Raw genomic sequence first — 10,201 nt, 5'->3', positions numbered from 1 at the left:
GTCCTAACACAAGTGTGAGCCATAAATACTGCCTAGACTTTCAATTCTGTGAAAATGTGAATTGAGGTCTAAATATCATCCTTAGCCTCCATTTCCCTACAGGTATCAACATAAGACTCATGGATTAAGAGAATCCTCACCCTCTCTGTTTGAATCTTTAAATGCTTCAACACAGCTTTCAGATTTTCCTTTACTTAAGCCACTGTCTTCTAGTGTAAGGGTTGTAAACACTGAGATGTTGTAGACAAATGAGATAATTTCTCATTTGTTTTGTTTGGGGAAAATCCGTGAGAGTCTATTATTTGGCTCTATTTTAAATTTAGCTATTCTCTAAAATCACCGTTTAAATGAAATGAGGCGCTTGGAAAAATAATTTTGCTTCCAATACTGTAAGAAATTGGCCTATTATCTGTCCTAACTCAGCAACTTGTGCTAATACCCATGAGCTATTAAATTCAAACCAAAACTAAATAGCTTTGTTTTCATTCCATCCATCCATTCTCCATTTTCCATCCATCCCACTCATTCACCCAACATTTACTTTGAGGAAATCTCTAATAATAAAAGGTGTAAGTTTAATGAAAGACCATGTGATAGATCAGGTTGAATTGACTACTGTATTAGTCTGGGTTCTCCAGAGGGACAGAACCAATAAGATATATGTATATGTAAAAGGAAGTTTATTAGGAAGAATTGGCTCACACGATTACAAGGCAAAGTCCTACGATAGACTGTCTGCAAGCTGGGAAAGAGAGAAGCCAGTAGCAGCTCAGTCCAAGTCCAAAAGCCTCAAACCAGGGAAGCTGACAATACAGTCGTCGGTCTGTGGCTTAAGGCCTGAGAGCCCTTAGGAAGCCGCTGGTGCAAGTCCTAGAGTCCAAAGGCTGAAGAACCTGGAGTCTGATGTCCAAGCACAGGAGGAGCACAAGCAAGCACCTGGCATGGGAAGAAGAAAGAGCCAGAAGGCTCAGCAAGCAAACCGATCCCACCTTCTCCCACCTGCCTTGATCTAGCCATGCTGGCAGGCGATTGGATGGTGCCCTCCCACACTGAGGGTGGGTCTTCCTCTCCTAGTCCACAGACTCATTTGTCAATCTCCTCTGGCAACGCCCTCACGGACACTCAGAAACCATCCTTCACCACCCATCCAGGCATCCCTCTAGCCAATCAAGTTGACACCTCATATTAACCATCACAACTATTCTATTTGAGCTTCCTAATGTTGTTAAGAAGCTACAATTCTCTGGACAGGCATGCGTGTATACACACAAGCACGCATGCATGCACACACACACATATACTCACAGAGTTTCCTTCTGCACCTTTTTAAATTGGATATTCACACAGCTCATCTCAAGGTGACATCTAAAAAAGGTCTCAATCAAGACTGTGGAACGGCACAAGAAAAGGCTGGCTGATAACTGCCCACCAAGAGGTCTTGCTGGTTGGCATTTTGACATCACCATTCTCAGGTCTTGCCCTCAGCTCTGTAGGCTCAGAAACGTGACTCCATCTGTACTCCTGAGGAAAGAGTCACAGTAGCCTTGCTCACAAGACACTGAAGAGCAAGACAAATGGCTGGGGTGTTAATCACAATGAGATATGCGACTGACACATGGATTGTAATACTTAGTGGGTTCTCATCCTATAGGAGAAATCAAATTATAATGACAAGAGTGGATGTTGAGCATGAATCAGAGCAAGGGAAATGACAGTCCACATATCCACTGGCATTAGGTTCTGAGAGTTTGATGGGGGACATCTAGGATAGGAGTATGGCCCCTGGGACTGCAGAGGGAAGCCATAGGCTAGTGTACATACACCACACAGATAAAACAAGATCCGCATAGCAGACCCTGTAGTTCATGTTGTCCACCTTCCCTCTGATGAATCTCCCTTTGCCTTTCCCTCTTTGGATACACTAATAACTTTTTTTTTTAGACTGAGTATTGCTCTCCCCAGGCTGGAGTACAGTGGCACGATATCGGCTCACTGAAACCTCTGCCTCCCAGGTTCAAGAGATTCTTATGCCTCAGCCTCCCGAGTAGCTGGAACTACAGGCATGTGCCACCATGCCTGGCTAGTTTTTGTATTTTTAGTAGAGATAGGGTTTCACCATGTCGGCCAGGCTGGTCTCAAACTCCTGATCTCAGGTGATCCACCTGCCTTGGCCTCCTAAAGCGCTGGGATTACAAGCGTGAGCCAGTGCGCTTAGCCAGATACACTAATGTCTTGTAGAGTGTCTATTGCAACTTTACACACAAATCCAGCCTGATTTCACCCAAAACTATTCCCTGATACTTGATTGAAAGAATCTTTTGGTTCCACCCTTGCAGGATGCATTTCTATAGTTTGATTCTGAAAAGTGTTCCTTATTCCATGTTTGAGGGAGAGGGGTCCCTGACTCTGGCCCCGTTTACTGCTCCCCCATGAAGTCTTGCTTGCTTTTTAGATAATGCTCTTTCTCCTTTGCCTTCAGCAGAAGTGTAAGTCTTTGTCCATGCTCTGGATCTGTGCCAATTCCTACAGCTTCTTCTGGTTGGCATCCAAAGCCCTGAAAATCATCATCCAAAGAGAGAAACACTGTGATCTGACGACATGCAGTTCAGTAATATCCTGCTGGTTACAATCAGTTCTGACATAATGTATTTATGGAATAGATAAGATCAGTTCAAGATCATAAAGTATTGAAAGGTGGATATACCAGAGGTAGAGAAGAGGTTTAGGAGCAAAAATCATGGCTTCCCCTTGTTCATTTCCCTTTGTCCAATGCCACTAATATTCATGTGATACCCAGAGAGTGAAAGATTTATTTCCCATTCAGCTTAATTACACAAACGTTTATTCATTAGGCACCTATTGTCTGATAGGTTCCATACCAGGCAGTCAATGAAATGAGGAATTTGGAAAAATAATTTTGTTTCTAATACAGGAAGAAATTAGTAGATGGACTTTCCTGACAAGTTTGTATTAATACCTGTGAGTTATTAGGTAGAATATAGAGATGAATGTGACATAGTCAAAAAGCTTGAGGTCTTCTGGAAGAGACAAAATATGTATTTATTCATTCAATACATATTTACTGAGCATTTATTATGTGCCTCCCACATTTTGCTCGAGCCCTATCAAAGCCCTTGTCATTCCCTGAGCCCATTACACTGTTGCGTCTGCCTGCTGTTACCCCTTCCTGAGAGAGTGAAAGAAGTAGGAGCAAATGGACTAATTAATGAAGTAAGGACCTGGAGCAAATATGAAGCAGGCAATCAAGGATACAGGCAGGAAGGCAAGAGAACCTCTGCTGAGACTGCAGGAGAGCTGTGTGGATGATCAGTGATGTAGGTAAACATGGTGGTGGTAGAAAGGGCCACATGTGGAACACAGAGGGAGCATTGGATCTGGGCCAGTTCTGCCCAACACAGCATTCCTCTAATGGGAAACTTTAGCTCAGGGACTCTCCAGAGACCTGACTGAGATTTTCTTGAACTTCTGCTGAGGTTTGAGGCTCTTCCCATTCCATCCCTCCTTCCCTTCCTGCTCTCCTTCCGCAGATGTAGACCTGCACCGTGGTTAAAAGGTTTTGCCTAATTACCCCTGCTTCCTCGCCCTTTGTCCTCACAGGCATTTCCCTCAACAAACCTCTTGAACAGAGAATTCCTGCTTGGTGTCTGCCTCTCAGAGGACGCAAATTGATACCACATCTTATAAGCAGGGGAAAATGGAAGGCTGAAGGGACTCAGTGTGGTTTCTCCGTATGATGGAAGAACAGACGTAGAGGGAAGGAGAGCATGGGAATTGCAAGGGTTGGTGGTGAGGGCTGGAGAGAAGATTAGACAGATCAGGATGTAAAAGGGCTTGGGGGAGCAGAGTGCAGAAAATGGCTGTAGGAATAGGTTGCTGGAGGAGAGATGAGGGTCAATGATACTGGTCTGGAACTACAAGGCAAGAATGTTAGTTGCCTGTTCATTACTAATAGAACCCTGATTTTATTCAGAACAGCAGTGGACCCAGTTGACAATTCTCAGCTTTCTTTGCAGTTAAGGGTGGCCAAAAATGTGTAAGTAAAAATCATTGGCTAGGGAAGGGGCGGGGGGCGCAAGAAAAAAAAGTGAGCAATCACCTAGAAGGTGTGCCCATTCACCATTTCTTCTCCTTTCTTCTTCCAGCCTTTCAGCCAGTTTGGACCATGAACCACTTTAAGGACAGAAACCAAGGCTAGGATGGTGGAGCAGAAAGACAGGGATCCCTAAACAACATGGAGTCACCATTCTAGCCCTGATTTGACTATATGAGAGGGTTTGCATTATTTAAGCCACTTTGCTGCATATTTCATGTACAGTCAAACCAATTCTAACTGGTACAGATAAATCTCTTGCACCAACGTTTCAGCCCCTGACAGGGCCTTCTGCAGTGTCAGGCCCAGCTCCCATGGAAGGGGAGTGGGGAGGGAGAAGAGCAGACATAACTATCTCCTGGAGGTTGAGGTAGAGAGGATGTATATAAGTCAGATGGAAAGATGCATAGTGTCGAAGGGGAATATTTTGGAGGCTAAGGGTGAGAGGAACAAGAAGAAAATGCCATGTATGCGAACATGTACACATCAGGGGAGGAGGGCCAAAGGGCAGAGGTTCTCGCCTGAGAATGGAGACGTGCCAGATTAGAAATATCGATGAGAAGTGGCCAGCAGGAGAATATTTATCTCCCCTCCCTGACCCTAGATGATTGTGGGGTGATGGAGTGGAGCAGCTTCTACCCTGGAAGGCTGAAATAAAGTGTTTGTTTCCAATGGGAGTTTAGAAAACAATCAAAATGGACAGGGGAGCTGTATTCAGTGAAGGGAAGAGTCAGAGGAAATAAATCACAAAAGAACACTGAGGCAAGCAGAGAGGCGAGGGTGCCGTGGGGAGTGGAGCTTTGCCTTTGGGGAGGTGGCTAAAGACTGCAGAGAGCAGAAGCTGGGAGGCATTGGCTTGCACCCACATTTCGGCCCCTGACAGAGCCTCCTGCAGTGGCAGACCCAGGTCCCATGGAAGGGGAGTGGGGAGGGGGAAGAGCAGTGCAGCCTGCAGATTTCCTAAGATTTTGCTGCTGTTCAGGGACAAATTTGCGTAAGGCAGGAATGAGTCCTCGTCACAAATGTGGATGCTGACTCAAATACAGTTACAATTACAGTTCAGCTCCATTTGAAGGTGAGAAACAAGCTCCCAGGTGAAGGAGCTCGGAGTCTGAAAGCTGCCTGGGCCAAAGTACCTGGTAATTAGGGTTCGCTTTGCTGTCTGAGGACTGGAGCTGTTTCTGCCCCACTTGGCATTTCCCTATGTTCCCCACTGGAATCAACAAATCATGACAACTCTAAGGATTTGGGGGTGGGGGACATTAAGTGAAGATCATTGGGTTTCATGTGTTACACGAAAGAACCAAGAACCAATATGAATGGAATGAATCTTAGCATTTTTGAAGTTTGAGAACTTCAAGTTCAGTCATACTTCCCCTTCTCCCTTTATCTCTGCTAAAAATGCTGCATGGACAATAGGACCCAATTTTCTGAACCTCAAAGAAGATATACCGTTTGATAACAAGTATATTTTTTGTTAACAGGCCAGCATTTTTGAAATTAGAAGAGCCCTCAAAAATGCAGGCTGTCTTCCTACTCTCTAGGACATATTCACTTTTTATAACTAAGTCAGTTTCGTTTTTAGGATTTTGTGGCACCCATCTCAGCCGGTGAGAATTAGAAAATTCTCAGGGTGTTGCAAAACTAGGTTTGGGAATTATCAACCTAGATATTTCCCAAAAGTGCGTTAGACATCCCGTGTCCTAAGCCAAGCAATTCACAGCCATCCTGCCTGCAGAGATCCTGCTTCGTAATCTTCTCTTCTTCAGAGCACACATCAGGCCTGGGAAGGCCAGCAAGCCCAGTTCCCAGTGAGTGACAAGTTTGGATTTCAGGGGTTCTGAGTGGACTTTGAACCTTCTCAATACTATTTTTGCCTCACTGCTTCAGTGACTTTGGACATTTTCTTCTGATTGATTAGGATTAAAAGTGCTTTTCTAAGCTCCTGTTGAGACATGTGGTTCTCATTACTGTCACTGCTCGTTCCCCACAGTCCAGCAGCCTCTGCCCCTTTCTCCAGCATTGCCTGTTATCTCAGGATCCCATCACAGGCCTGGAGGAACCGGCTGGGAGTCTGGATGTGGGTGATGAGGAAGGCTGGTAGGAAAGCCAGGAACCCACAGGAACTGTGGTCCAGGAGCTCCATTCCTCTTTGTCCACAAGCATGACAGGATAGCCTGGGAGGGTTCAGGAGCGTCTTCTCCCCAAGTCAATATGTTAACCCATGTGGAATTTCACTAAGTGAATGTCCAGGTGCGTCAGTCAGGGGTCTGATGGGAAAGACGGTACCATCAAATTGGGTGATTTGAGTAGAGTTTAATCAAACCACGTGCTAGTTGGATTCTCTGGGAAGCAGATGCTGGGACCGAGTTAGGAGTGTGGAGTGAGTTAGAAGTTAGGATTTATTAGGGGTTATAGTCTATGGAAGATAAAAGGAGCAGCAAGCAGGAATGAACAGGGAAAACCTTCAGTCTCGATGCAAATCACCTGTAATAAAAAAGAAGGGACAAAGCAGGACTGGGCCAGGGAAGCTCAGAGCATGAGTCTGATCTGACTGAGTCTTAACCAACCCAGTCGGGAGCAGGAGCAAGGACAGCCAGTTAGAGGAGTCTCTGTTGTCACACAGAAATGGTCAGGACCCCCGGCCCTGGTATCTCCATCATGTTCCGTCATTAGCTGGGGCTGTTCAGAAATAGCATGGCAAATAGCAGCAGCAGCAGCAGCAAGAACAGCCATGAAATCGATCTTGAAGGCTGAAGGCAGTCAATTCACTGCAGCCTTGCAGCTGAATGGCAAGTTCTTCCATGCAAGAAGATCTGAGAGGTGCACCTCCATGGCTGCCACGCAGGCTCCTCCCGAACGCACAGGTAGAGGGTAGAGCACCCAAGCCACAGAGCAGACGAGGCAGAGAGGGGCCCCACTGGCCTCATCAGCCCTGAGTACAGTCTGTCGGGTGGGGATGCAGCCACCCTGAAGGGAGGGAGTTGGGGATAAGCACCTGTGCCTCACCCTCCTCCCTCCATCCTGCCAGTGCTCTCCATTCTTCATCCCGACCAGCTTGTTGGTCTAATGCATGCCCATCAGCCTCCCAGGGTGTACAGCAGGGTGGAGGGGCTCAGCAAACACAGGTGGCACACAGCGCAGCCTTGGAGAAGGAGCAAAGTCTCCCAGGGAGAGAGAATCCAGCGGTGGGGAAGGCCTGAGGCAGGCAGAGATGTTTCTTTGTCTTGCCAAGCTTCTCCTCAGCTGTCTGCATCCCAGAGTCACTGCCCAGCTAACAAAGGATCACTCTCCACCCCTCAGTAGGTTCACTGCCAAATCAGGGGCCTTAGGAATGACTGCACAGAGAGAGAGAGAAGGGGAGAGGAGGGAAGGGGGAAGGGTAGGGGACACTTCAAAGTGGAGTGCCCACTCACATACACCACACACATGCACGCACACCACATTCTACTTTCCTGGGTCTTACACATGAGGGTGAGAGGTGACACAGGGATCAGAATCTGAAGCCAGCAGCATTCCTGAGACTCCTTATGCACCTGCCTATGCAGTCCAAACTTCCCAGAACTGTCCCTCTTTCAGGGTCTTAATGCTTTGCAGAGTGGCCTGTGGCCATCCGTGCATATGACCCTTAGGTCTCACCGCTTCCGACAGAGGACTCCTCTCTGATGGCAGCTTACTTTCTCCAGCTGCCTGTAGGCATTTATCTTGTTTCACAGCCATTCACAGCCACAGGAAACATTAGTTCTGTTTCCGAGGAATGGACAATGCTGGGCAAATTACCTTTGGCAGCGAGCAGTTAAGATAATTTTTTAATGATACAAACAGGACTCAGCCGATGGTGTTCAAAACAGGCCTGCTGGAGCTGAACTGGGAGCCAGCAGACGGCTTCTCTCCTAACTCAGTTTGACTGAGTGAGACGTTTGATTTGAGCTTCCATTAAAGAGGTAGAATGTATTAAATTGTTTTGATGATGATTGGCCTTTTTTCAGTGAAAGAATGTAACTCTTTTTGTCTATGAAAGAGTATATACATGGATCATTTCCTTCTTCTACCCGCTATTCAATGAGGCCCAGGCCAATTTCTTAAGTGAAGGCTCAGGACTTACTAAGTCACTTATTTTGCCACAATGTTTGCAAAAGTAATTGGTGAAAAATGTCCAATTGACATGAGTGTATTCGGACAACGGGAAGGGAGATGGGTTTCCTTCTTAAGGGTCAGAAACAATACCCAGCTCCCTGCTAGGTTCGGTCCTCTGCCTTCAAGCTAAGTGAATTCTTGTTGATTGTAAAAAGGAAAGGCAAAACATTTTCCAGTGTTGTTTTCTGTTGGGACACTGACGTGATGCTCATCTGTAAGGCAACTCTCTCTGCAGAATCACCACCTCCCATCCACGGAGAATTAATACAGTCACAGTGGAGACAGAGACCCAGCCGAGATGACAGTTACAGGGCCGGGGAGTGAGAGGGGAGAGAGCAGGAGGCAGCGTTTGCTTTTGCCTTCTGATAGTCTCGTCTGGGACTTGGACACTTCTGCATTATCCTTCTAGTCTATAAAACAGTAGAAGGGAGTCTAAAAGAAGACATTTCCACGTATCTGTCTACCTCGGTTTGCCAAGGACCGCTATAATAGAGATCACCAATTGAGCGGCTGAAACAACGCAGATGTATTTCCTACCAGTTCTGAGGACGAGAGATCACGCTGTCGGCAGGACTGGTTTCTCCTGAGGCCTTTCCCTTGGCTTGTAAATGGCTGCCTTCTAGGGACTTCATGCATTCTTCCCTGTGTGTGTATCTGTGCCCTAATCTCCTTTTCTTGTGAGGTCACCTGTCAGATTGGATTAGCACCCATCCTAATGAACTCTTTTTAACTTAATTACCTCTTTAAATACCTTATCTCCATTCACATTCTGAGGTACCAGGGGTTAGGACTTCAGCATAAGAATTTGAGGGGACAAAATCCAGCCCGTAACACTGCCATTGCCTGTTTCACTTCTTAGCACAGTTTTTTGTTTGTGGCTTAGTGGTTGATCTAGTGGCAGGGAGGCGCAGCCTTCTAACTCTGACCATCTGGAAGTGGCGCTGTGACTGCACAGTCCTGGCAGAGTCAGCCGTATCTTGTATCCTATGGCACATGTGCTTCTTAAAAGTTACATGAAGACTTTACAGTTAAGGCATATTTTCAAGGCCTGCTTATGAAAGGAAACCTGTAATAAATACTTTGTAAAATTCAGAATTGTCTTCTAATTTATTTACTTTGGTAAATTCAGATTTCTGGATCAACAATTTTCTTTTTTCTTTTCTTTTTTTTTTTTGAGACGGAGTTTCACTCTTGTTGCCCAGGCTGGAGTGCAATGGCGCGATCTTGGCTCACTGCAACCTCCACCTCCCAGGTTCAAGCGATTCTCCTGCCTCAGCCTTCCGAGTAGCTGGGATTACAGACATGAGCCACCACGCCTGGCTACTGTTGTATTTTTAGTAGAGACGGGGTTTCTCCACTTTGGCCAGGCTGGTCTCGAGCTCCCAACCTCAGGTGATCCGCCCTCCTCGGCCTCCCAAAGTGCTGGGATTATAGGCATGAGCCACCGTGCCCAGCTTGGGTCAACAATTTTCCAAGAGAAGGGCCTATCCATATTCCTAAACACCAACAGCTCAACAAAAATTTTGGAGGTCTTGCTACATGGTAATCTCTTGCTGCTGGGAGCTTAGGATACAACTGTGCACAGGACAAATGTGGGCCCTGCCTGCTTGCAGTTTCATATTTAACAGGGCAAACAGAAGATGTGACACAGAAATACTAAATGGAATTTTCTTTCTTTTCTTTTCTTTTTTTTTAGAGATGGGGTCTTGCTATGTTGCCCAGGCTGGTCTCGAACTCTTGACTTCAGGTGATCCTCCCACCTTGGCCTCCTGAAGTGCTAGGATTACAGGTGTGAGCCACCAGGACTGGCAGAGTTTTCTTTCTGCATTATAGTACAGTGCACCTACCCATTCATTCACTCATTCATTCATTCAGTAAATTTTTTTTTTTTGAGACGGAGTTTCGCTCTGTCTCCCAGGCAGGAGTGCAGTGGCGCAGTCTCAGCTCACTGCA

The 10,201-nt window shown here is 46.3% G+C and overlaps 1 long non-coding RNA gene across 1 annotated transcript; it reads right to left on the bottom strand.

The window, feature by feature from the left end:
* Positions 1-659: 659 nt before the first annotated feature.
* On the bottom strand, positions 660-8,898 carry LOC123573571 (uncharacterized). Its single transcript, XR_006698205.3, has 2 exons — positions 1,306-8,898; positions 660-936 (listed from the first exon to the last, which is right to left on the bottom strand). It is a non-coding gene; the product is annotated as an uncharacterized lncRNA (long non-coding RNA).
* Positions 8,899-10,201: the final 1,303 nt, after the last annotated feature.

The sequence above is a fragment of the Macaca fascicularis genome, chromosome 5 (genome assembly GCF_037993035.2).
Source record: "Macaca fascicularis isolate 582-1 chromosome 5, T2T-MFA8v1.1".
NCBI classification, from domain to species: domain Eukaryota; kingdom Metazoa; phylum Chordata; class Mammalia; order Primates; family Cercopithecidae; genus Macaca; species Macaca fascicularis.
This window is presented reverse-complemented; position numbering and strand designations above follow the sequence as displayed.